At 39.8% G+C, this 24,535-nt stretch overlaps 1 long non-coding RNA gene across 1 annotated transcript; it reads right to left on the bottom strand.

Annotated features, from left to right (window-relative positions):
- Positions 1-1,133: 1,133 nt before the first annotated feature.
- On the bottom strand, positions 1,134-16,976 carry LOC130157802 (uncharacterized). The gene is made up of 3 exons (XR_008825044.1): positions 16,893-16,976; positions 5,452-5,524; positions 1,134-1,426 (listed from the first exon to the last, which is right to left on the bottom strand). It is a non-coding gene; the product is annotated as an uncharacterized LOC130157802 (long non-coding RNA).
- Between the last annotated feature and the right edge of the window lie 7,559 nt (positions 16,977-24,535).

Genomic DNA, 24,535 nt, shown 5'->3' with positions numbered 1-24,535 from the left:
GCAAACCTTAGGTTTAGATCTAATCTGTTGTGGCTGGGAGTTCACAAACAATTTTTAATAGATCAGTAGCAAATGCATTAAGAATTCCATCCTTGAAATCCGATTTCTTTTAGTCCCATCCCTGAATCTTGCCCTGGAATCTTCTGCTCCATGTCTATATTTGTTTAATTACCTATCTGTATGCAATACTGTGACTCCTTCAAGCACTGCTTTATCAGAGGAATAAAATATTCTGCAATTCCCTCTTCCTCCACTAGCATCACCTGAAATGCCTTTCATATTCTGTCCTTTTCTTCCAAGCTGTCGTTTTGATTACACATGCCAAAAACAATTGTAAAAAAGATACTGCACATGTGAGAGCAGCTCTACGGTAAAGATGCTGTGGGTATGGAGACTGAGGTTATCGGAGGACCTGATAAAGGGATAGATAACCAATTCAGATCCAGTCCATAGGAACAGATATAAACTGACCTGCCACAATGGCATTAGTGAAAAGATTTGTTCATCTGAGTTTGTTCCCTGGTGAATAGATGGTCTTATCACGTATTATTAATAATAGATTACATACATCAATATGAAGGCCTTAGAAACAAGTATGCAAGCATATTATTTCAGTTCACTCTGTATATATAACACTGATATCTGGCTTTACTTGATTTCTTCAGTCAAGTGATTCTTTTGATTTGCAATGGTGACCTAAAGCAAAGCTTTTGGGATTACTTGTGGGAAGGTTCAAGCAACCCCAGCAAGCTTGCTGTTCAGTAATACAGTCTAAGTCACTAGCTAGATTATTCAGTAAGAATACCCATCAGAAACAATTAAAGAAAAAAAACAAACAAACAAACAAAAAAAAAACAGCTCTCCATGCACAGAATGAGTACCTGAACTGTCGCTCACAAAATTTAAAAAATTTAAAAATCTGAGTAATCTTTGCATATAGGAGGAGGTGGTACACTGGTCAAATAACTTGCAACAGGTAGTTTGCTGAAGGGCAAGTCAGAGAAACATAAACCCCAGCTGCAACAAACTAGGCTTTTTTGAAAGACTGTGTGATTACCCTTCCAGAATGACCAGTTTCTGAGGCATTTTGCTAAAATGCTTTGCACAAACAAAACAAACAAAAAAACCAAAAACCCAAGGCAACAGAAAAACAGTTGTTTCATCTATCTGTATTTCTTAGACTACTCTGAAGCATCTGTTGCCCAGAAAAGATAACACAGGGAATTATGTAGTTTCACCCATCTTTCATACTAACCTAGGAAGAAAAGAAACAAAAGTACTTTCTGAGAAGCCATACCAATCTTCCTTTTGGACTGTTGTAGAAGTCTGTTGTAGAGGTCCTAGTTGGTGATTTAGCAGCATCTTTTAGCAAAGACAATACAGCAGCACGGACAGGCAACTCAGATAGTAGGAGCACAGTAGTAATCTATAGGAAGAAAGAAAAAGGTTTTCACAGATTCTGAGATTACATGCCTATCAGTTATTCTAAGTACACGGTAAAGGTTACTATGCTAGGGATTCATATATTTATCAGTTAATCTGTCCCAAAGCCATGGAAGGTAATTAATGAAAAAGATAGTCAGGCATGGCTTCAGGCAGTAATTCAATATTACTTTAAATCTCTGCATGAGCAAACCTGTGAACCAAAGAGGAAATGCATACTGTACAAGGACACTTGTGTTCTGAAATGTGATCCCCCACGGAGTTTTCAGATGAAGCACTTTTCCAGTGATTAACTCAGTACATTTGAATTTCATTATTTAATGTTTTGGGTGAGTGGTTATTTGTGGTGCACAGAGAGAAAAACAAATTTTCCATGAATAAAATCAGAGTAAAAGGCAGATAATAACTAAGCCATCTCAGGTCACTCAGAGCCCCATTGCTCCTTGCTGACCGTGTGCTCTCATGGCTTTTTTGATAATTGAGACATACTTTTCTTACATTCTGGTGGCAACAGATCCATACTAAGATACATAGAACGTATTTTCCATACTGGTACATCTCTTCCTATAGGGTTCATCAAGGATCAGCAGAGGGAGGCTTTTGGGCTTATCAGAATTTGTCAACGTGTGCGGAAAATGCCCCGGTTACACCAGCTTTTGCAGTGGTACAGCAATCTTCTGCTCCAGGGCCCTGCATGCCAAGTGCAGCCAGGCAACTGAGATCTCATCAATTTCATAAAGGATGAAAGCCCTCAAAGCTGCCTTGCAGGTACAGCAAGGAATATGGTTGGCACACACTTCTCCAGAAGATGACTTGTGGAGAGGCACAGAGTTATTTGTCTCTCTGTCAACCTGTTAGTAAGCAAGAATCAGCTAAGATACATCTAGGGTTTTCATCAAATTAAAATATTGCTCTAGAGAAATCCACTGGATTTATACAGTCTTTGCCAAGAAATTATTTGTTCTGCCCATGCTTCTGGGAAAACAAAATGCCAAGGATCAGATAATGAGACTAGAAATCCAGCAAAGAAATTTTGATAAAGGTTAGATAAAAAGTGAAATCAAATTTCAGAGCTTTGAAATTGTCCCTTTATTGCACCATAAGTCTCTCTGTTGAATTCACTGGGCCCTGGATTTGGTAGGATACACTCCATCAGAATGTCATTTCACCCTCTATCAGAATGTGGTATTTTAAGCTTGTTTATGTTCTTTTAGTTCAGCAGTATTTTCATGGGCTGTCTTTCTCTCTTAGAGATCAAAGCCAAAATTCAGACTGCACTGACAAACTCAATTCTGGATTACATATGGATATGAAATGGTGTTTCTGTACCATGAAACTTTTTCAGCTTTCAAGAAAAATCTTTTCCTGTTCCCTGTTCGGATAAAAATACGGCCTTTTGAAGTTTTACGCAAAACCCCAAAAACTCAGGAGACCCCCACGTTGTCCCAGTTAAAAGCCCGGTGGTCAGAGCTGTCCTCTGCCTCATTTGGACTAAAGACTTGTGCCTAAATTTCCCTCAGCCCAGGGAGCACTATTGAATAAAGGACTGATGAAATCTCTGTCAACCTCTCTATTTTTGGCAGAAGAGTCATGTTAGAAGTCTAATCAAAATCAGCAAATTTGTATTAAAATTGTTATGAAAGAAAAAATCAGACTAATCGAGTTTTTATCAGGACCCTCATTAGAAGCAAAACATGCATTAACCACAGATAATGAGACACTTCAAAACAAACATCAAGAAAATCCCACTCAAACCCAGAAAAGCATCAGCTACATGGATTTCTGCCAGTGGTTCTGACATTCTGGTGTGTAATACCCTTGGCTTCCTAGATCAGTGAACCAACAGGTAGCAACAGTTATATTTTCACATTATAGATAAAGCTTTTCAGATTTTGGAGGTGAATTTTTCAAAGCATTATTACCTTACCTAAGGGCTTCCAAAGTCTGGCACTTAACATACTTTATGTACAAACAAAAAAAAAAATAATTTGACCTTCTGACCTTAACTCCTGAGGAGGTCAGTACTGGAGGAACACCTCTGCCCTCTGCCCGTGTAGCCCCTAAGAAAGCCCCTGCACAAGGCTGTGCCTGGCTTTGCCCCCACTGCACTAATGCAGCACAACAGAGATTTTGTAGGATACCGGTACCCAAGCAAACGAAGGTGAGCCGCCTCTAGATAAGAGCCACATCTGTGTTTAATAAGGTGGTACACAGCAATGTGTTTGCATTCCACACTGCCAGTATTATTTCAGGTGACTTGGGGAAACAGCCCTATATAAGGTTGTAGGCAAGGGATCATGGTACCTGTGTGGAGACAAGAGGAAACATATGGAGAGAGGTGTATGGCAGAGCTGCACCAAAGCCAGGAGGTCAGGAGACCTTCTGAGTGAAGGTCACTGCAAAACTGAGACTGCTGTGCCTTCAGGACTTGGTTTCCCCTTCTGCTTGCAAGCTGAGCGCAAAAGCACTGCACAGGCAGACAGTGGAGTTTTGGAAAAGATGGGATTGCTATTTTGTATTGCTTATAACATGCAAGGCAATTTCTCCATTGTGTCATCCTCATTCCCCGCCCCCCCCCCCCTTCCCTTTTCCCCTTCTTCTCTCTTTTTCATTTTCTTTTCTTTTTCCTTCTGTGCACTAGATTTTCAAAGCTGCTCCTTGCAGACCACTGTAGAGAGACTATTACACAGTAACTACACCTATGATTTCCCCCCTTATTGTGTCAACAGTGGATTGGGAAAGCTTGTTCCATCTACCTTACACTGAAAGCTGACATCAGCCACAAGGACTACATGGAGACTTTTGATGAATAAAAGATACATCTAGGGCTTTAAAATCTTTAAGGTTTTTATACACTAGGCGTTTTGACAGTTACATTCAATTCATATTTTTTTAACCTTCAATTAGATACCACATATGCAAGAAAATTTCTTTTTTGAATGAAAGTCATCATACGACACAAGGTATTTAAGCTTTCTGTGACATATTCCAGACCTGGAACCATTGAGCCAAAACTTTTTTAATGTGCAAGTGATGATCAGTATCAATTTGTATCATTCAAACTGTAAATAGACCAAGATAATTGTTTAAATAGAATATTAATTAAAAATACTGCTGCAATTTTAATAAAGGTATTGTTTTTTAATAAAAAATCTGAATGTCAGAGCATAACTATTGCAATGACTGTATATTTTCCACATTGTAAATAAAATACATGTGTGTTAGAACAAAAACTAGAACATGCTCCACATACTTCTTCAGTTGCTGCTTAACATATCTGGAATACATTAAAAATCGCATTCGGTTATAACTCAAACAGTGCACACATCTCATGAAATATACACTCTTTGTACAGAGGACTAACATGTAATCAGAATCACTTTTTCAAAGGGACACATTCACAGTGTGAGTGCCATTGAACCCAGCGATGAACAGACACACCAAATTGTATGTTTGACTTCTACATTAGATGAAAAGTCCTTCCCTAAATTCAACTTCCTTCACTGAGTTGGCATTCCAAACATTATCCTTAGAGTAAGAGTTGCTAAAAGCACAGCTTGCTTTTAATATTTTGTTATGACAGCTTTACTCTACCTGAGGTTAACAACATAAACTGGAATTACAAAATTTCTGTGAATTAATGACAGTAAGAGTTTCCCTTGTTCATAGGCAGCTCATTCACGCCCTTCCAAGTCAGTGACAAAGATTTAATTGACTTTACTAGTGGCAGACCTTTACCCATATGAAACACAGGTTTTGACCCCATTTTAGAATGCATACATATTCTTGCAGTTAAATATTTCACCACAAAACTTTGGCAAATAGGTTGTATAAAACCACAAAAAATTATCTGTATTTATCTCTCTGGGGCAATTTCTTCATTTAGATGCACAAAGAGCCACAAAAACTATAGGAATTTGTTTATTTGAATAGGAATATGCTTGGTCTCAATTTAAAATCAGAGGCAACACCTAAAAGAAAATGAGACACCAATGTGATCAATCATACCTTGTTTCTCTTTAGTGCATCTTGGCAACACAGATCAGCGACATGTTCCCCTTTGGGCTTTATTCAGCTTCCTCTGAAAAACAATAAAAGAATCCCAGAGACTCAGTGGTGATCTGAGTTTGGTCATATGATTTCTGAGGTACAGCTAAGAAGTTAGTGCTTCATACAGGGTTTGTTTCTTAAATGTGCATTTGTACTAAAATAAAATCTTGCTGCCACTGTATATCCGTTCAAGCTAAGTACACCTTCAGTTCAATCTTGGGAGCCTTTTTATACTCAGAAGAAATCCACCTTCTTGCCAATAAGATGCAGTAGAGAATAATTCTCTGATTTTTATCAAGAAGAAAGACTAAAACCGCTACAGACTTTGGAAGTCTGGCATAAATATTTATTCGTTCCTTTCAACCGTTTTATTACTTCCTTGCTATTTAACAGCAAGTTCCCTTAACAAAGGGTGCAAGTAATAAAGCGCATTCGTAATAACTGCAAACTTTTAACATTAAGTTGGCAGAAACAATCCATTTTTAATAACAGTCTGTCTTGGTAACCTTGTATTTTGACCCAAGGTGAAAGGTGAAGATTAAATCTCTTCCACCTTTCTGAATGCAGCTGCTGTGCACACAGACTTTAATTGATGTGAGACTTAGCTTTGTAACTCAAGACCATCTCCCGCCTGCAGCACTGAAAACGTGCGATTCAAGGCTCAGTTACTGCTGATAGCAGGTCCCTCCCAGCTGATAGTGTGGACAGGAGAATGAAGTCTTTGTCACTATCTCCATCAGGGTGACTTTTTTTCTTCTTCATAACTCCAGTATTCAAGTCAGGCCTATAATGGTGGCCTCTCAGCAAGGAATGATATAAAGTGAAACAAACTGAAAAATGACACAAACAACCCACAGGTGACCAAAGTTGTGATGCTGGAGCAGAGACCCGCTTGACACTCACTAGGCAGGGTGTGTGGGAGTTTTTGTGGGGAGAGGGTTTGCACAGATGTAGTTCTTTTTTCTTTCCTTTCTCTTTTGCATCTGAGCACAAAGATATTCCAAATAATAATAAATAATATCTTAATTTTCTCCCCAACTACAAGTACCTGTACATTCAGGAATTATGTTATTGGCCTTGGAGTTATAACAGGTCTAGTTAAGTTATTCTTTAGGATATTTAACCAGATCTTGGGGATCTAAAAACATAGCCTTGACTACTTGAACAATATTCATACTCTTGAGTACTGGCCTAGAAATCCCTCTCTGAAATCAGGGACCAAATCAAGACACTACTTATAGACTGACAGAATGGATAAGATTCCTTGAGCCTTTTCTAAACTTACACCAGATCTACTCATTTGATAGGGTATCTAAAAGCATCAGGAGCTAATCAAAACCATTTTACAATTCTAACTTGAATTTGAATAAACAAATAAAGGCTTGCTGAACTGTGCTGTGCAGTCTTCTCAGAGACTTAAGATATTGCCCTGCGTGAGGCTCTAGTCACAGATCAGCACCTCTCACACATGGCAACCAAACGCACATGCTGAGTTTAGATGGAGGACCAGTATGTCATATACACATTGCACTTATTACTTCAAAACTAAAAGAAATTGATTTTTTGATGTATACTGGCAATGATGAAAATCGTGCAAAAATATTCCCACAATACCACACTAACTTTTTATATACAAGACTATAAAGTTAACATGCATTATATATGCATGATCTAAACAATCTGCATTGTTTGCACTGGAAAAAGAATTTAAAACACCACCACCACTGCACAGAAAAACCCCAGAGCAGAACAAAAGAACAGCATGTGCTTCCTATTTAGTTTTCAAAGTCATATCTTTCTGGCATGTTTACTTATTTCAGAGAAACTTGGCTTCTATCGCTTTGTGATTTTAATTCCAGTATTTGGCAAAATATAATTTTCTAATTGCTGGCTGACTACTGCCTGCCAGGGCCAGGTAAGAAAAGCAGGTCTGTTCTGGGGTTTCCAGAACACTGGATCATCTGCATAACTAGATAGCATCATGCTTAAAGGCTAGTGCAGTATAAGCTATGCTTGAGCTAGGGGGACATTTCTGATGATCTCAAACCACTCCAGTAACCCCCTGAGACTCCGGATGCTTTCACAGAGCAGCATTACCAGAGGATCACCAAGTGCTATAAGGTTTAGTGTATGCAGTTCAGAGAGTGGATTTTTTTTCTTCCCATCCTGAATAAAGCATTTTCATGTGGGAATTACAGACATTTTCAGATAAATCACTCTCAGGTTATGCCCTGTAATTGATTAGCATCTCAAAGGGGAAAATATTAAAACTGAACTTCACACCTCAGAGTTAAGCTCTTGAGACAAGAAAATGAAGATGCCTAAGGATGCTGAGCATTTGCTGAACAGTGCTGGGTTTGACAACTTTTTAAGGGCTCCAGGCGATAAATTTGGTTATTTGCATTGTTAATACTTGCATTTTTTGAACAACAGCAGGAACCACGTTGCTGAGGAACCTGGAGCAAGGTCTGTGCAACAGTGGTAGAAATTGTTTGCAAAACTTCATTCCTGTGCAGCTGGTAGGTATGTATCAGCACCAGCTTGCAGTCACAGCTGGAGCCTGACTTCTCCCTGCTGTCCGCTGCTAGTTAGAGAATCATAATTATGACATCAAAGTTATTGCTTCATGAGAAAATATACTTTGGGTTTTCAAAGGCTGTGGTACTTTTTGCACAATTATCTCCACTGCATCCTCAGAGCTAACTGCTAATCAATACCTGACAGAATACAGCTATGGATATTTTTTTTCAAAAGGAAAAACAGTACCTTTCTAAAGGACTCTCAGAAGTGTATCTTATATGAAATGTAGCTTACTGTATATATTGATTCTGAATGACTCGCTAATTAAGCACCAGGTTATCTGTTAATAGAATTAATTACAGAATTCATTACACACCTTGAATCATATTGTTATTGGTAGCCTGAAATCTGCTATCCTCCTACATTGCACAGTTGATGATGTAACTTGGTCTAGAGAGGCTAGAGATGGGGGTGGAGTGGGAAACTTAGCATCACTAACCTAGTCCTAAGTTATCACCTGAATCATTATTGTATTAGCTAGTTTCTGGGAAAAAAAAAGAAAAAAAAGAAAAAAAAAGAGGAGAAAAAGGAGGAGAAGGTGGCAAAAGTAAAATAACTAGGAATAGTTCCTGTTTTAAAACAAAAGCTAATCCAGGAAATAGGCCGAGTGCACAGAGACATTAATACATTATTGTCCTGAACTCAGGGTCAAAAGGCAGCCAGCTACAAAGAAAAATTGCGTACCTATAGGATATAATATAGTCCATCTGTCACAGCAGTTTAGCATGTAAAGCCACAGCCCTCTATAGTGTTGTTATGTGACACAAACTAGCTACATTCAGATCAAAAAGTGCTTTTCCCTTCTGTTTTCCTGGGGATATAACACATTACATGACAAGATTTAGCTCACAAGAGCCCTAGATAATTGTGGTATGTAAAATCAGAATCAACTCACTTCTCCTTTTACTCACACCAAATGGGTCTGCCTCTTGTTTACTCCTTAATTCACCATAGGGAATTAATTTTAGCAAGGAAAAAAGTCTTGAGAAAAAAAAAATGGACCATCAGCTTTTCAGCACAAAAACTGTTGCATGAAATTTGGGGGGGGGGGGGGGAGGTATTTTTACTATTCTGATTGTACTAACTGCAGAAAATTGAGGCCTCACTTCAGTTTCCATGGACTTGCTCAATTCCATTTCTCCTGATAAGGATCAGCGATGTCTGCTATCAGTGTGTATATATACGCACTATATGTTGCCAAAGAGCAAAATCCCATACAACTTAAATATAACTTTCATATACCTGCCCCTACATCTGTTTATTTGGCTGAGAACATTTGAATTGTTCTTGTAGCTTAGACGATTTTAAGCAACTCACATCACGTCTGAATACCAAGGGCTGTACCAAAACACTGGTACAATGAGACAGCAGTTTTGAAAACGTTAGTCTTGTTCTCTCCAGAGTTCCAAGCCCCTTCTCTGAAATGGGAATGTTTGCTTAATTGCCTATACCTAAAAAGAAAAAGCACTACTGGCAAGTGTGCTCTTAAACAGCTTACAACCCCTACCGGGAGCATTTCTCAGAGCAGCAGACCATACCACCACCTGGTCATGTGTGTTGCACACAGCCTAAGACAGGAGTATTTGGACCTTGCTGCTCATACACGCTGCATTTGCATCAGTAAGTACAGGAGATACTGAGAAAAGAGGTACATTGCCATCTGCTCCACTATTCTGGCCGGTACAGCCAGGTTTATAGGTCCTACAGAGGCAGAGACATCTCCCTTCCAATGTGAGCAATAAACAGAGTGAAAGACATTTCAGACAGAGACTTCGAACAAGGCATCACAAAGCGTGGAAGAAGTTGCCAAGGGGAAGGTTAATTATGAGACTTAGGGAGTTGTTATTGGGTTTGATAGGCTAGAAGTAGAACTTGAGGTCCTTCCAACTCATTAAACAATGTCTTCCAAGGAGGCCTAATTGAATAAGATTTGAGATTATTATTGTAGGATCTTCTACTGAACCTTACTGCCTCACAGATCCTATAAGAGGTCAAAAGGACTCAAAGGAAGACAACTGCAATTAAGAGTATTTATTAATGATCAGAATAGCACAAGTAGACCGTGAGGCTTCAGTGGGACTCACAAGCACCTAAGAAATAAAAATGTAAATTTGACATTATTGTGCAGATTCAAAGTTACTTGTGAGGCAGACAGAAACAAACACACGCTCTTTCCCAGGAAAAATCATTGGTGAACAAAAAAGAGACTAAATGTAAAGACCAGATGTTGTCTATAAATGTGGCTCTGTATGAAATAAAATCTGTCAGTTTAACCTAATAAAAAGCACTTCTCAGAATTTCTTAACCCTGAGATAAAACATGTATGATACAGAATATGAAAACTTCCAGCCAATAAAGCATTGGTAAATTTCTTGTATATCAAATTAATTTGGCTACAGAATTATTTACTATGCAATACAGTGTGAACTAAACCCTCTTTATTCATCTCATGGACCCAAGTCGCCAGATTAATTTAAATGCTTGTCTCTCAGTGGGAGTTGTCTGCTTAAAGTACTTTTGAGGATCTGGGCTATGGCTCTCAGCTCTTCATTGACTTAAAAAATGTGGTGTGGCTGCTTTATGCAGAAAGGGACTTTGACCCAAAACAGCATCTTTGTAAGAGGATTAGAAAAATTCCATTCTTTTAATGACTGGCTAGATGTTTGCTCTCCTTTACTTAATACTCTTTGTCTGTTATTCTTAATTATCAGCATAAATGCTTTAAACCAAAGTTGTAAGTAATCTGTCATTTTATCCAGGGTTTTGTTAAACAGTTCTTTTGGAATGATCTGATTATTGATTTCTTTAGGAGGCCATTCAGCTAAATTCCCATGCTTGCCTGTATAATGGCACCTCTGCCGCTTCTGGGGGGTTCCACCAGGACCCATGGTGCTGAGTTTACCTTAGCACTGGCCCAGGCAAATCAGGAGCTTTGCTGGAGGGGTAGATATACTTAGGACTGCCAGGAAAGACCGACACAAAACTTATTTTCTGATATTAACGTTACCTAGCAATTTGTGCCACAATTTATTTTTTTTTTTTTTGTTCTAAACACTAATGTTTTCCTAGTGCCCTGATAAAGATGGGAATTTTTCCCCCTAAATTCCTATATAGGAATCAACTCCCATGGATCCTAAGTATTTTAAAACTAGGCTCAGACATCAGCACCTAACATAGCTCCTTAAAAATCCTGGCTGAGGACTAAATTTCACCCTGCTAATATAGTCCTATGTTACAGGGTAGTGTGTGACAGCAGGCCTTTTCAAACAGCTAAGATGTATTTTGTAATTTAGAAAATGACTCTGAGGAACCATTTGTCAGTTTAATGAAAATTTGAAACTACAGGTTTACATAATAGAATTAATTGTAATGGCTCTGCTGGAATGATTTCTTTCAGATGGGTTATTTGAAGGATTGAAAGAGGGATTTCACAGCTGAAAGAAAGAAAGGATTTATCCTAAGACCCATGTAAGCAAGACACGTTTAAATTTCATAATACAGTGTCTTTGACTCTGTGGGACTATTGTTTTCACATATCTTGAGATGTAGGAGATACTTCTATTCAGAAGTCTATTCAAGAATACTTTGAAAAAATTTGGTGCTCTCCTAATGCAGGTGTTCATCACCCACAGATGGCAAAGGAGTGAGTACATTTACTTATTAAAACGTGACCTTATAAAGTTACAAGGAGTTACATGGAGTTGTGCAACATCCCTGCCAAGATGGAGTTATAGAGCAAACAGAAAACCTGTTTCTAACATGGGAATGATTAAGGCATCAAACAGGTGAGATAGATGAAAAAATTACAAAAAAATATATATATACATGTCACCCAGGAAGCTGCAGTGAACCATCAGCCTCTCAATTCAAAACATCATTTCACAACAGGGATGGTGACTTTACGGGAGAAAAAACATCTTGATAATCCCATATGCAAGTTTGCTCTTGAGGTCCTGAAACAGCATCATTATCAGCAGTATCTTACACCTTTCATTGCTCAATATCAGCTCCTGAGCACACTGTGTCTGCATGTGCCTGTGAGTGGGGACTATGTACAATACTTTGGGTTGGGGCTCCCCCTACCCCCATGATCATTCCCATTCAGTCCTTCAGATAGAAGGTAATTTCCATTCCTCATTTCATTTCTTTCTCCACAGTTGGAATGATTTCGTCAGCCATTTTCTGGGGAACAAAATTATTTTGTATTCTGACAATTCCACCCTAGCATCCACCCCAGCACCAGAGCCATGTTAACATCAGGTCCCAGAAACTGTTTCAGATAAACATTGTTACGAAGCAGAAAAACAAATGAGTTTGATTCCATATGGCTTCCACTCTCACCGGTGACTTCTTGGCCAGTAAGCTGTGCCCGGGACTGGAGAGCGGCTCTTAACAGACAGGAACAAATTACACGGCCACAGATGCAAAAGCGCATCTGATGCACTGAGAAAAGGAGCAGGTGGGATGAAGGTCCCAAAGCTCTGACCAAAATTTCAACAAATAAACAGCAACAGTAGATAGTGTGACATGTGTAAAGGGTGAGAAGCAGCACAGTTTGACATCTTTGCCATAAGGGCTAGCTGGGCCAACTGACAGCTCATATCCTTCCCTCTCACAGCTGCAGTTACCATATTGTACCCATTATTTCCCTAAAATACTGCTGAGTATTCAATATGCAAACACTGCCATTTCAAATCATGGCAAGAAGTACTTTTTTAGTGCATGGACTATGTAGGATATTTAAACACAAAATTTAATATTGTTACAGGACTAATTCCCCACCCCTTAGTTTGAAACCTCGTCCACCTTGCATAGACTCCAATTCAACTATGCAAATATATTTTCCAGGATGTGCAGCTATTGCTCTGTGTCCTGTTGTAATGCAACTGCCAATGTGTAAAGTAAGGTGTTTACTTGCCTTCTGCTACTTAGGCTATAATTTTCTGGGGGGAGGTGGGGGGTGTACAGAGAAAATAAAAAAAAAAAAAGGTTAACCCACCTTTCTGAACTAGAAGCCTAAAGTGTTATTATGGTCATAACAACACTAGAACTATAAGAAATGTAGCCATCTCCACTGTATGATTTAAAACAAAAACATAATTATCATTGTCTTCTGGTAGCTAGGTAGATAATTATGCATTGCATTTGTGCCACTAGTAATTCTACACAATTTGTTCCAAATCTGTTATTTGACAAGTGTCGGAAAGCACAACCAGCGGCTGGTATTTAAGGGAGTGTCTTGGGAACTGCCATAAGATAAATAGATGTCAGTGAATCCTTAGCCCCAAAGGCCAAACTACAGAAGCTGAGCAGGGTTAAGTGCCGCATACTTGCCAACCTGCAAGCCACCTGCAGCTTCCTCTCACAGCAGCAAACAGCAGTGCTCAGCAAACCTCAACTGCACAGAAAGCATATAAATGTCCAACCTGTTTTCCCAGAAGGGTGGAAAATACTGATTTGAAGTAGCATAACAAAGTGATAATAATAAGATGTTATCTCCTCGGCACAGTTCTGCAGCTAAGGAGGGAATTTTCGGTTCAGCTGCCTTCTATGGGAAAAAAAGGTTGCCTCTTAGATTACAATTTACCCTGTAATACTTTGTTTATAACATTTCTCCACCCTCCATGCCACCCAGACTGAAAGAGAGTTCATGACACTTTTGATGTGTATTTTACAAAGAGTGCATTTTAAATAAGCCAGGGAGGTTAACTCAAGATCCTTTAATCCCAGCATATATCTTTGTTAAGGAAACCTAGACCAAACCATTGAAAGCCCCAGCTAGAAAGCGGGTTTGAGTAAACCCCTCACCCTGAAAAAGCCCTCTCAGACCAAATTCAGTGAGGTACATTCAGATTCTTTCTGCAAAGAAATAAACTCAGTGGCTGCCGAGGGGACTGTGCCCCGGTCAGCAGGGGCTGTGTCTCCTGTCCCCCGCGCAGCAGCAAAGGGTGCTGTGCCTTCGTGGGTTTGCTGAGCCTTCTGGGTGCCTTGGGTGTCCTGCCTTCCTCCTGCTTCCAGCACATTCCCGGTGTGCTGCCCTGCAGAGGAGGGCATGGGATCTGGAGACGAACAGCAGGTCTGACAGTGGAGCATCCCCTCCCCATCAGGCAGCTCTCTGACAGGAGGGCTCACAAAGATACACAGGCACCTTTGATCAGGATTGACTGAAATTAATTAGACCTGTCCCTCTTCCCTATCTCTTTGTAGTATAATGTTTTTTCACTTAGTTAAAGGACATCAATATTTATGCATGCAAGTAGGTGCTGCCCTAGTTGACCTAGGTTGATGTCGACCCTAAGCCCTGAAAAAACAACCCATTTTGGTTACAAACAACCTCCCTTACCTTCACTGACAGTTAAACGTATGTCTTCTGTTCACAAAGTGAAAATGACTGGGCTAACGGGCTGTCCTACCTGGCGCTGTTGTATCTCTGCCTGAAGAAGGGGTTTTAGAGCCACCAAACATTCCACTCTAGTTAAAGTGCTCCTTGGATCCTTAGAAATCTCAGTGTTTCCTCCTTCAGTATTTGCCTTCGTTTTGGAGCCATCAGTCCCAGAGCAGAGCAAGGCATTACTGCACAGTGAGTGGAAATGTTTTGAGTCTCCAGTTTAGTTACTCTGCAATGTTTTGTTTTTTATAGAGCAAAGTACCATGAAGACTGAAATAGGTAGCAGGCAATGAAAGTGAATAAACACCTGCTTATACAAAGGACCTTGTAAATTTATGTTTAGTTTTGAAAAAGAGGAGTGTTTGTTTGCCAAAACCAAAAACAAATTGGCTTGTGCAGAACGGAGACTTTTTTTTTCTTTTAACTAAAACCTAAAACATTTTAATAAAAACATCACCTTACTCGTAGAAATGTTTGTTTTCCAAAAAAAAAGATCCAAACCCAGTTTTACTGTCCTTGATTTGTGATTTCCCGCCCCCCACACACACAGGCTTGCTCATTTTTCTCTGAACTATAGTGAAAAGACATTTTAAAGTAAATACAAGTCACAACCCAGAACTGAATCTAGTGATCCAGCACAACCAAACCAACAGCTCATAAAAAGGTTTTTCAGTCCTCATTAGAAAGTCCATTTTTAAAGCAATGACATGTTCTGTTATGTCAACCTGAAAAATCCAACAGTGGAGAAAGCAGTAAATATCTTCAGCAGTATATAAAATATGATAAAATAGCTGGTGGAGGAATTTATCAACCTTTTGAAGGTTTTTGGAAAATGAGTGGAGCTAAAGTAAACTGCAGTCTCTACCTGCAAAGAAACCTGAATTCCTAGAAATATTTGCATGCCTATAGGCAAGACCTTATCCTCTGCTCTGGGCTTGGTAATTTTCTCCATTGCAAATGACATGCTGTCAAGATAAGATAGTAAATTTTCAAGATAGCCTTTTGTGAAGTACTGATTCAGTCTTTAATTAATTAAAATGTTTTTAGTAATCCAATTTACATATCACTGGAAATTTGGCTTGGTCTTTTTACATTTTGTTTCTCCTAAGAAATGTCACTGGTTTGCTGTGACTTATTTTTTTTATTGGGACAACTTCTAATGAGTTTTGCTTTCCAGTAATTTTGCATTAACATTATTTTGTGGTTTTCCAGAACCGATGGAAAGTGTTTACAGTAACAAAATACTACCCACTTAGAGTTGTTTTTTCTGTCTGGAAGTTGTGTGCCTCATCACATTTCACACAACCCCTAAGATTAGCAAAGGCCAGACTCCTCGCAGAGCCAGGAAACCCAGGAGAAGCTCAGGGTGACGATTCCCGGCGTGTGGCCCTCCTGACAGGTGTGCAGCAGGGAAAAAGGCCGTGATAACTTTCTCAGGGTTGCAGATTACTTGCTGCCGTTTGCCAGAAGCATTAAGAAATGGCATCACAGTTCCTCCTGCAAACCAAATTAACCTGCCTGCGATGTGATTTACAGGAAGGGTTCATAAACACTAAACACCACAAATAGACAGCAGGGCAGAGGACTTCGGTTTCAAAATGCAGAAAAGGCAACAAACATGGACCTGAGCTAAAACAGCTCCCTCCATCCCCTGCCTTCTCAGTCCCTGCTCAGCTGTGGCAGAACACAGCCTAGGGGAAAAGCAAGAAAAAACAAAAAAGGCCAAAAGTTCCAAGAAATCCTATTTAGAAAGCTGTTCTTTCCGGTGCCAAATACCCAGTTTTAGGAGCAAAGCACAGTGGTCCAGCTAAGTTTGAGGATTTTTGGACCCACATGTGGTAAAGTTGGAGAACACCTTGGATGAGCTGCACAGGGCAGGATAGCTCCAGGGAGGAGAAGAAGCAGAGGCAGGGAATGGACTATGCCATTTTGATACTACCATGATTTTTGACAGCCACTTCTATCATACCAGACTGAATTTCTTCTGATACAGCATTACTGGAAGGACGGCTCTCTGAGATGTTAGGATGACTTAAAGACTGAAGGAAAAATGAAAATATCTGCATTTCTTGCCATAGTACCTGAATCTTTTCTGCTTTTGCAGTTGTGCCAGGGTTTAGGCTCCAGATGTTCCCGGTCTGTTGACCTGTTCTGGGTCACCAAAGTCCTATGTGCACAAGACACCATTGTGCATAGGTCACCCAGAAACTGAGCAAGTCCTGTTTGGAATGGGCCTTTGCAATATCTGACCAGAGCCACTCAAAACTTGAATCATTGTATCAGATATGCATCCTGTATCCAATGATAAAGAAATAGCCCCCCAGATTTCAGATAATACCTGTGATTCAGTAAGCCTTCTTTCATAGGAAATAAAGGTTCCCAAAAGTCAAATACTCAAGACTAAAGTAAAAATTTTCACAAGAGCACTTACCAGGAGCATTTGCTTTTCTTTAATTTTAGTGTGCCTCCACTTTCACTTGGGGGTCTGTGTGTGGCCTTCATCTAAGTTCTGCCTTTAGAAATGCAAACAGAATTTAAAATATTTGTTAGTTAATGATTCCCACTGTCTTTTTAAAATAAAAACACACATATCCTCTGTGGAAAAATGACAAATTCATGTTTGCATCAATGATATTTCCTCCCTGCCTCACCCCCTCCCCCCTCCAATCCTTCAAGGAATATTGTCTAAATACTCTCCAAGGATTTTCCCTGCTCCTGGCATGCATATGAATCTCCTATTAGTGTCACTGAGAGTTATGTCTGCATATCGCAAGAACAGATACCTAAATAATTCATTAGGCCCTACACCCAAGTATGTTTCCCTTGATGAACAGTTACTATCAACATTTGTAGAAAGGTCCATTTCTAAATATTTTTAGAAACTAACCAACTGTTTCAGTTATTAAGACTGCTTACAGTGCAAGTGACTTAAACCAGAGAAATGCGGGCAGCACTGATTCCTGAAGATTTTCTACAGCAGCATCAGTTACTGATGCTGACACAGGAAAAATATGAGGAAAAGGCAATCAATGGGGCTACATTTTGATTTGACTTAATTCATTAATATTTGAAAACAAGTAAGACTGGTTTACCCCAGGGACTGGTAATAGGATACAAGCCTTTCACCTCTAGGTCAGCAGTTCAAAGCCAACTTTGGTCGGTACTGACTGAAAGTCATTACTATCTATCTCAACACTCTTCAAGAGTATATGTAAAATAAGTTGGTGGTCTCTGTTTATTTCCTAATGGCTAAGGCCCTGATTCAGCAAAGCTCTTAAGCATGCACTTAATGAGAAGCAGATGTTTAAATCCTTTTGAATTTGAACATCTGATTACAGTTAAGCACGTTCTTAACAGCCTCACCAGCATGGGCAGGCTGGAGCATACACTTAGGAAGCTTTACTAAGAGCCTCAGTGTGCCGGCTCATCAGTTGTTTGTGCACACGCAAACAGAGGCAACAAGCAAGCAAGCCCATTTCTCCTTCCCCCAAATATTACTCACACGCTAGTACTGTGTGCTAAAGATGGCACAGGCATGAGAATAAGACTATCAGCTGTAGAAGAGTTCCCCTTTTCATTCACCCATATTAATGGGACAAGGTGAGGGAAAAAATAAAATATGTTTGAACTGTCATTATAAAGCAGAATATAAGGCCACAGAACTGTACTGCCTTTCTTGCTCATCAACCTAGCAGCTTTCACAAGTATGGAATGTGCTTTAAAAAGGAGTAGAATAGAAACGTGGCATTTGCACAGCCTTCCTGGTGCTTATTCATGCATGCGCTGTGCTAAAAATGTGTGCTTATATGAATCTAGTCTGGAAAAATGGAAGTCTCAAAGCCCAGCCATGTTCAGTATTTATCTATAGATCAAACTCATTTCTTATAAGATAAGGCATTTCAAAGGGGTAAAAAGTTATTTGGGAATTTAATGTTTTCAGTTCTTGTACTTGAAAATCATTAGGACTGGCACATGGGTAGTTTTTAAACACTGCTGTTGAAGCCATCATCTCTCCTACTAGATTAAATACCTTCTAAGATTACCAGTGGATCAGATTTTGTTTTGCTTCTTTTAAAGAGAATTGTATTCTGGGACTTTTCCATGGTGCCGCTGCTTATTGTCTTGCATGATCAAGGTCAACTGCTGTGAAATTAAAGCTAGTGTTTCAAACCACAGCAGGCTGAGAAAACCACCATTTCAATACCACGACTGTGATGTTAGTAAGGCAAATAGAATTTCATCGGTTACAAGCGCTACTCCCTGTCCCGAAAGACCTTTGCAATGCTCTTAGTTGTACAACCCAGTAAGTACTCTCACAAAGAAGTGATGGTCCCGGTTTTGCCCTGCTTCAGTTGAAATCAGTGGACTGAATTATATCACGGAACTGAGATCAACATCTAGTGCAGCATTTGGTAAATCTTCTGGCAGGTTTTCGCTTGAATAACAAAGAGATAGCCAGCAATCAAATTGGTTCATAATGAAATGATCACACCCAATTTCCTGCAGCTTAAGCAACAGTTTGCCAAGTATCTAATCTCAGAAGATTTCTATCTCACAGAACCTTGGGTAAGGTTTTGATAAACATCCTTTACTATAATGAATGAAACCACTGAAGTCTATTAAATTTACCCATTGCTAGTGGAAAATCAGCCCAAGAAGTCATCATTAGCCAAATGTTTGGCATGACTAAGAACTCCTCAGCCTGCAGGAATTCTCAGAAAACACTTCCTAGAGCATGAGTGCTTGCTCTTCTTCTGGAACAATCAGAAAAGGCTATTCCAGAAACCCTTTCCTCACTTGATAACGGGATGTTCCATGATGATCCCAGTACGGGGACTCTAGTGCTTTGTTAGGCTCTCCAAGACAAGCCTTGAACTCTTGTGTTTCAAACACACATGCAAAATTAATTTGCTTCTTTCTCTAATTGTAAGGTACCTACAGTTTTGATTATGAAGACTATATTATTATACAAACATGGTAATTTCAACTCTGATTTCAAAAAAAAATTACATTGGCTGCTTTTTGGTTTTTCATTAGTTTTTGTTTTTCAGCCTGTGATTAACCACCGAGTTTTGTAAAACACGTTTAAGTAGAATGCAAATAGGTGCCTGCCATCATGACCGAACTGAGAAACAAATCAATATTCAGCCAAGCGATGCAACAGTTTTCCTTACATTTTGCACAGTTCTGTGCTGTTTACTAGGAGAGCTCCATAACTTTGTGAAAGGAGTTCATATTTCTCTGGGATATTATTACTGTGCTCTGGGGCCAGAGCTCTGCTTCTGGTCCTTTGTTCCAAGAACTTTTTTTTTTTTTTTTAAGTCATAGTAGCCACAGGAAATTTCAAGTACCACCAAGACACACTGATGATAAATAAATGTTTGGAGCTGCCTTTCCTTTTCCTCCCCCATTTATGGAAGAGCTTTATCTACTATGACAGTAACCACTAGCAGAACCAACTTCATTCCAGTTGTCTAGTGTACATTCAACTTTGCTGAAAACAAAGGGGAGGTCCTGGTTCATTATTTAAAATGCAGTGACTATAATTTAAAGTAGAAAAGAAAGCATAACAATAGGTGCTCAATAAAGGAAACACCTGCTTTTCGTTTTCCTGTAACATTCAAATGAAGCAAATTAAATAACCTAATTGAGGACAAAAGTTTAAATCCAGGTTAGAAATCTGAGCCATGTTACACTGTCTTAGACTGACAAGCAGGATAACTGCACGTTTGATTCAATTTTTGGTGGTTCTAATTAAGTTTAAGAACTTGAATGGAAAGTATGCTGTTACCTGTTAGCAGTCCCATGATAGAATTTCTCACTGCAAGTGTATCATACCAAGGTGGTTTTGTCACTTGTGTAACAGAACCGCCACTTAGACTAGATGAAGGACTTACTGGATAAGGTCTATGTGAAGATCTGTGTGGCACAGTGGAGTGCTGCAAAACACACTCAAGCACATTGAGATAGGTGCAGGCACGGTTTGGCCTAACCAGCTATGCTGACAAATAGCATGCACCAGCCTGATTCCAGCTTGATGCCAGCAGGCTCCCCAGGAACAAGTTTAGTTTACCTACACAGCTCTATATGGCATCACTTAGACAGCTTTCAATAAGATGCCAGCAAGAGCTGTACCTTGGGGAACTCCAGCGTCCTTAAACACGGTTTCCTAACAACACCAAAATACCTCTGAGATCTGAGCTTTTAAAGCAGAAGTAAATAAGACAGATAAAGCATGAGATGAAAAGCCATTCAAGTACACACTGGAGCCAAAAGGCTGAAGAACAAAGGAGCCACACTTCCCAACTTCCAAACCAGCACACGGCATGCTGGAGCAATTGACCTTTGCTGGTATTTCCTCTGAATTACATCCAGCCCATGCTCCAGAAGCTGGTCACAGGGCTGGAGGCAGAGAGAAGTTCATGTGCAGGAACCTCCTTAGCTTGTGGAGGAACACTGGGGCTCCTCTGCAGCTGGGCACGCTCCTGAAACTGCAACAGTGACAGCACAGCCAGCAGTGAAGTAACGTGGCAATTAGACCACTGGTTCCCCCAGCAGTTTGCCCCCACAAGCAACGAGTGGTCCTGCAGTCCTGTGGCCTTGGGCTTTGCAATGTGGCAGGGGCAGCCAGGAAGGTGGCTGCAGCCCTGCAGAGCTGGATGCTTGCTGATGCCACTTCCTTGGCCAGGGAGGAGAAAGAGGCAGACTGAAGCGCAACACCGTGGATTTGTGCAAACCTCACAGAAGACTCTTGCAAAACGCAGTTTGCTATGCAATTCTCAGGGTTGAATGCTGTGCAGTCAGAAAGTTACACACTTATGAGCTAATCCTTCGCTGTTTGGCGATAGGTTTCATGTTCTCTGTGCTTTCCTTTCTGCTAAGTGGGGATGGTGAGAGAAAAACTATTTTTACCTCAGAGATGCGTTTTTCATGTTTATGAGGGGATACCCCAAAAATGGCAAATTTCCAACAAAAAAAAAAAAAAAATGTACATCAGTAGTCCTTCCCTCCCTCCTTCATAAAATTTGGACAATTTTCAAACATAATGAAATGTGGAAAAGATTTAGGTGTGAGAACTTTTGCCTTTCATTAAGAATATCTTGCATGACATTAGCTGGGAATAACACAGTTCTGTGTGTTTTTCTTGGAAAGCCAAAGTTCATTTACTACAAACCCCTGAAGACAACACCTGTGCACTCTCCCACCTCACTCCTATCCTTCAGCTTCCTCCAGAAGTTTCCAGACCCCGGATTCTTCTGTTGGATGTTTTTCACAGGGTTTCTGGGACCTGATTAGAAAGGGACTCCCCTTGCGAGAAAGTCTTTTGGGGATCTATGAAGGGTTGGCCAGCATGCAGGGACTTCAGCCAGGGTGTTAAAAAAAACATCAAGCCAATGTTGCAAGCACAGAGTTGTTCTCTGATAAGAATCCACGTTTCTTAAGCAGGAAGGCATTTATGAAAATGACACTTTTAGGCAAGTTTTCTATTTGAACACTTAACCAACAATATTTTACAAACAGGCACTTGTAACTTAAGCTGACAGCCAGGGCTCGGAAAGAAATCTCTTTCATCTGTTTCTGCCAGTCTTCCAAGTAATATCTGCAAATGGAGCATGGGGACAACATATATTTCAAAAGGTTTTATTTCAAAGCTCTTGCCTTTCTCCTGCCTGTTGGATCACCTTTACCAATAAAACAGGCTGGATGCACAATGACTATCAGTACTGAGAGAGTCAGGCAGTTACCATACACCCCCATAAACCTAGATTTTTCTGATGTTTGAGTATATCAGCAAAGAATGGTAACCCCATTAAATAAAAGCAATGAAACCCTAAAAAAACACCCAGCAAAACCACAGCATTAGATTTCATTCTCTGGGTTCTCAGAAAACAACAGCTTACTTAGATATATTAATAGATTCAAAGAATCTCGCCAGGCTCGCTTTGTGTTCAACATTATCAGAAATCTCTACATAGACCAGCTCTAGGGCTGCAATCAGCTCAAGGGATACAAGCAGGTATGACTACACAAGATTTCCAAATCAACTTTGAAGATTCAATAAGGATCTCATCCGAAGCCTACTGAAGTAAATGGAAAAAAATAGTCTTATATCTTACTTTAGACCTATTCAGTTTGGATACACTTCAGAGAAGTACTTTTATTTGGCAGCTGATGTAAACTAAAACACATTAACCTATCATTAGAAAAAAAAAGAAAAAAAAGGGTGCCAGAATAGATCTATATAAGGCTAAATCTATGAAGTATTGCTTTATGGTCTGTCTAGCTGAACACCTTAACAGCGAGGTAAAAGAAATTTTTGGTTGATTTATTCATATAGAGTGGCAATTAAAATCTGAATAAAAATCTGATCTTATCCTTTTTTTCATTTATAGCAACAGATAAGTGCAAGTCTGCAAATAAGTAATGACTCTAGTGAAATTAGCGAGGTTACACATAGTGCTGTTCCCAACACTATTTTTTTTTTAATTGCTATTCTGTGACACTTTTCTTCTGTTTGTAAAGGAACAAAGAATTTATCACATTAATGAGATAAAACTCCATGAACTCATTCATACCTTACTTGAATATTTGTATTTTAATGGCTAAGTATAACAGAAAAATTATTCTTAAACCACAGCACAGTATTAATTGCTAATTAGTTTACCATTATGACTGGAATGCTTTCTAGCATTCTAAGTCAGTTTTAATCCATATAAACAGCCAAGGAATGCTCTATCTCAAAACATGTAATTATAGGGGATTATATTATACCTCCAGCATTTTGGTAAAAGCTTGTAATACCAGTCTGCTTGGGATTTCATACAAACAAGAAAAAAAAAAAGCAGCTCATTATCACTACAGCACATTCACCATTTAGTGGCTCCCATTTTATTTTTAGATTCAGAGATACAGGCTTTATGTCACACAATTTTTCTCCTACCTTCTCCTTTGCTCAAGTCATTCCTAAAACAGATAATTTAGCAGAGCTGGTATTTATTCTCAAAATGTCTAAGACAATTCCTGTACATCACTACCATAGGTGCTACTTTTATTTTAAATAGGGTTACAGGTAAAAAGAAAACCTAAATAAACCAACAACACACAACTTTGGTTTTGCCAAGACTTAAGTGGTTGTTATATGGATTGATTGCTGGCTAAAGGACAACAGATTTAAGTGCTAATCACGCTTACAAGTACCATGATTCTTTCAGACTGAGCTCAATTTAAATTGAAGAAGCTCACTCATTGGCGTTCACCTTCTTTTTGAAGAGAAATAACTGTCTGAAGCATTTATTGTAAGGGATCTCAGACACTGAGCTATAAACAAGCAGGAGACTAATTTCATTTTCCTTTCTTGGGAGCATTTACTAGCTTGAGATAGAGAGATCTCCTCAAATATCTGAAATTTTGGGGCTCTGGGCAACTCTCTGCGTTCCACCGGGCTGTTCTCAGTGAGGGCAGGTGGCTGCATGAGGACCCCAAAGGAGAAAAGTGAGACAGGGCAGGGCGAGTGGCCACTGGGGGACAGCAGAAAGGAGAACTTCCCTTCCCTTTTGTCCTGCAGCCACTCAACCCATTCCTTTATTTTAAGATTTGTAACAATGCAATTTCCCTTCAAGTTGAGTCCTGGATTTGCCTAAGCCGATGGTGAACCCATGAGTTGCTGACCCTGCTGACAGACCAGCCAGCAGCTCCTTCCTTGCTCTGGTGGTGGCCTCTAGCTTCCAGCTGCACGCCACAGCACTCGGTGTCTTGCTTTTATACACCCTCTTCTGCACACCCGGAGCTGGGCTGCCTTCCACCATCTCCCCCAGGGTTCACAGTATTTCTTTACTCTGTTTCATGCCTGCAGGAAACAACCAGGGTTGTTCTTGCTTTTCTGGGAAAAGCAGTAACTCTGTTTTGCAAGGGAAGTAGACTTAGCCCGCATCGATCCTAACAGGCTCTGCCGCCCTTTGATGGTTGCTAGCTGCTCCTGCAGGCTCACGGGAGCATCCACTTGCTTCCTGGCTGCCTTTGGACCTTCTTGAAATGGTAAACTGGATTGCCTTTCTCCCCAGCCAGCCCTCAGGA

Source organism: Falco biarmicus, chromosome 12, assembly GCF_023638135.1.
Source record: "Falco biarmicus isolate bFalBia1 chromosome 12, bFalBia1.pri, whole genome shotgun sequence".
Lineage (NCBI taxonomy): Eukaryota > Metazoa > Chordata > Aves > Falconiformes > Falconidae > Falco > Falco biarmicus.
The sequence above is the reverse complement of the archived record's forward strand: the minus strand, read 5'-3'. Positions and strand labels throughout refer to the sequence as shown.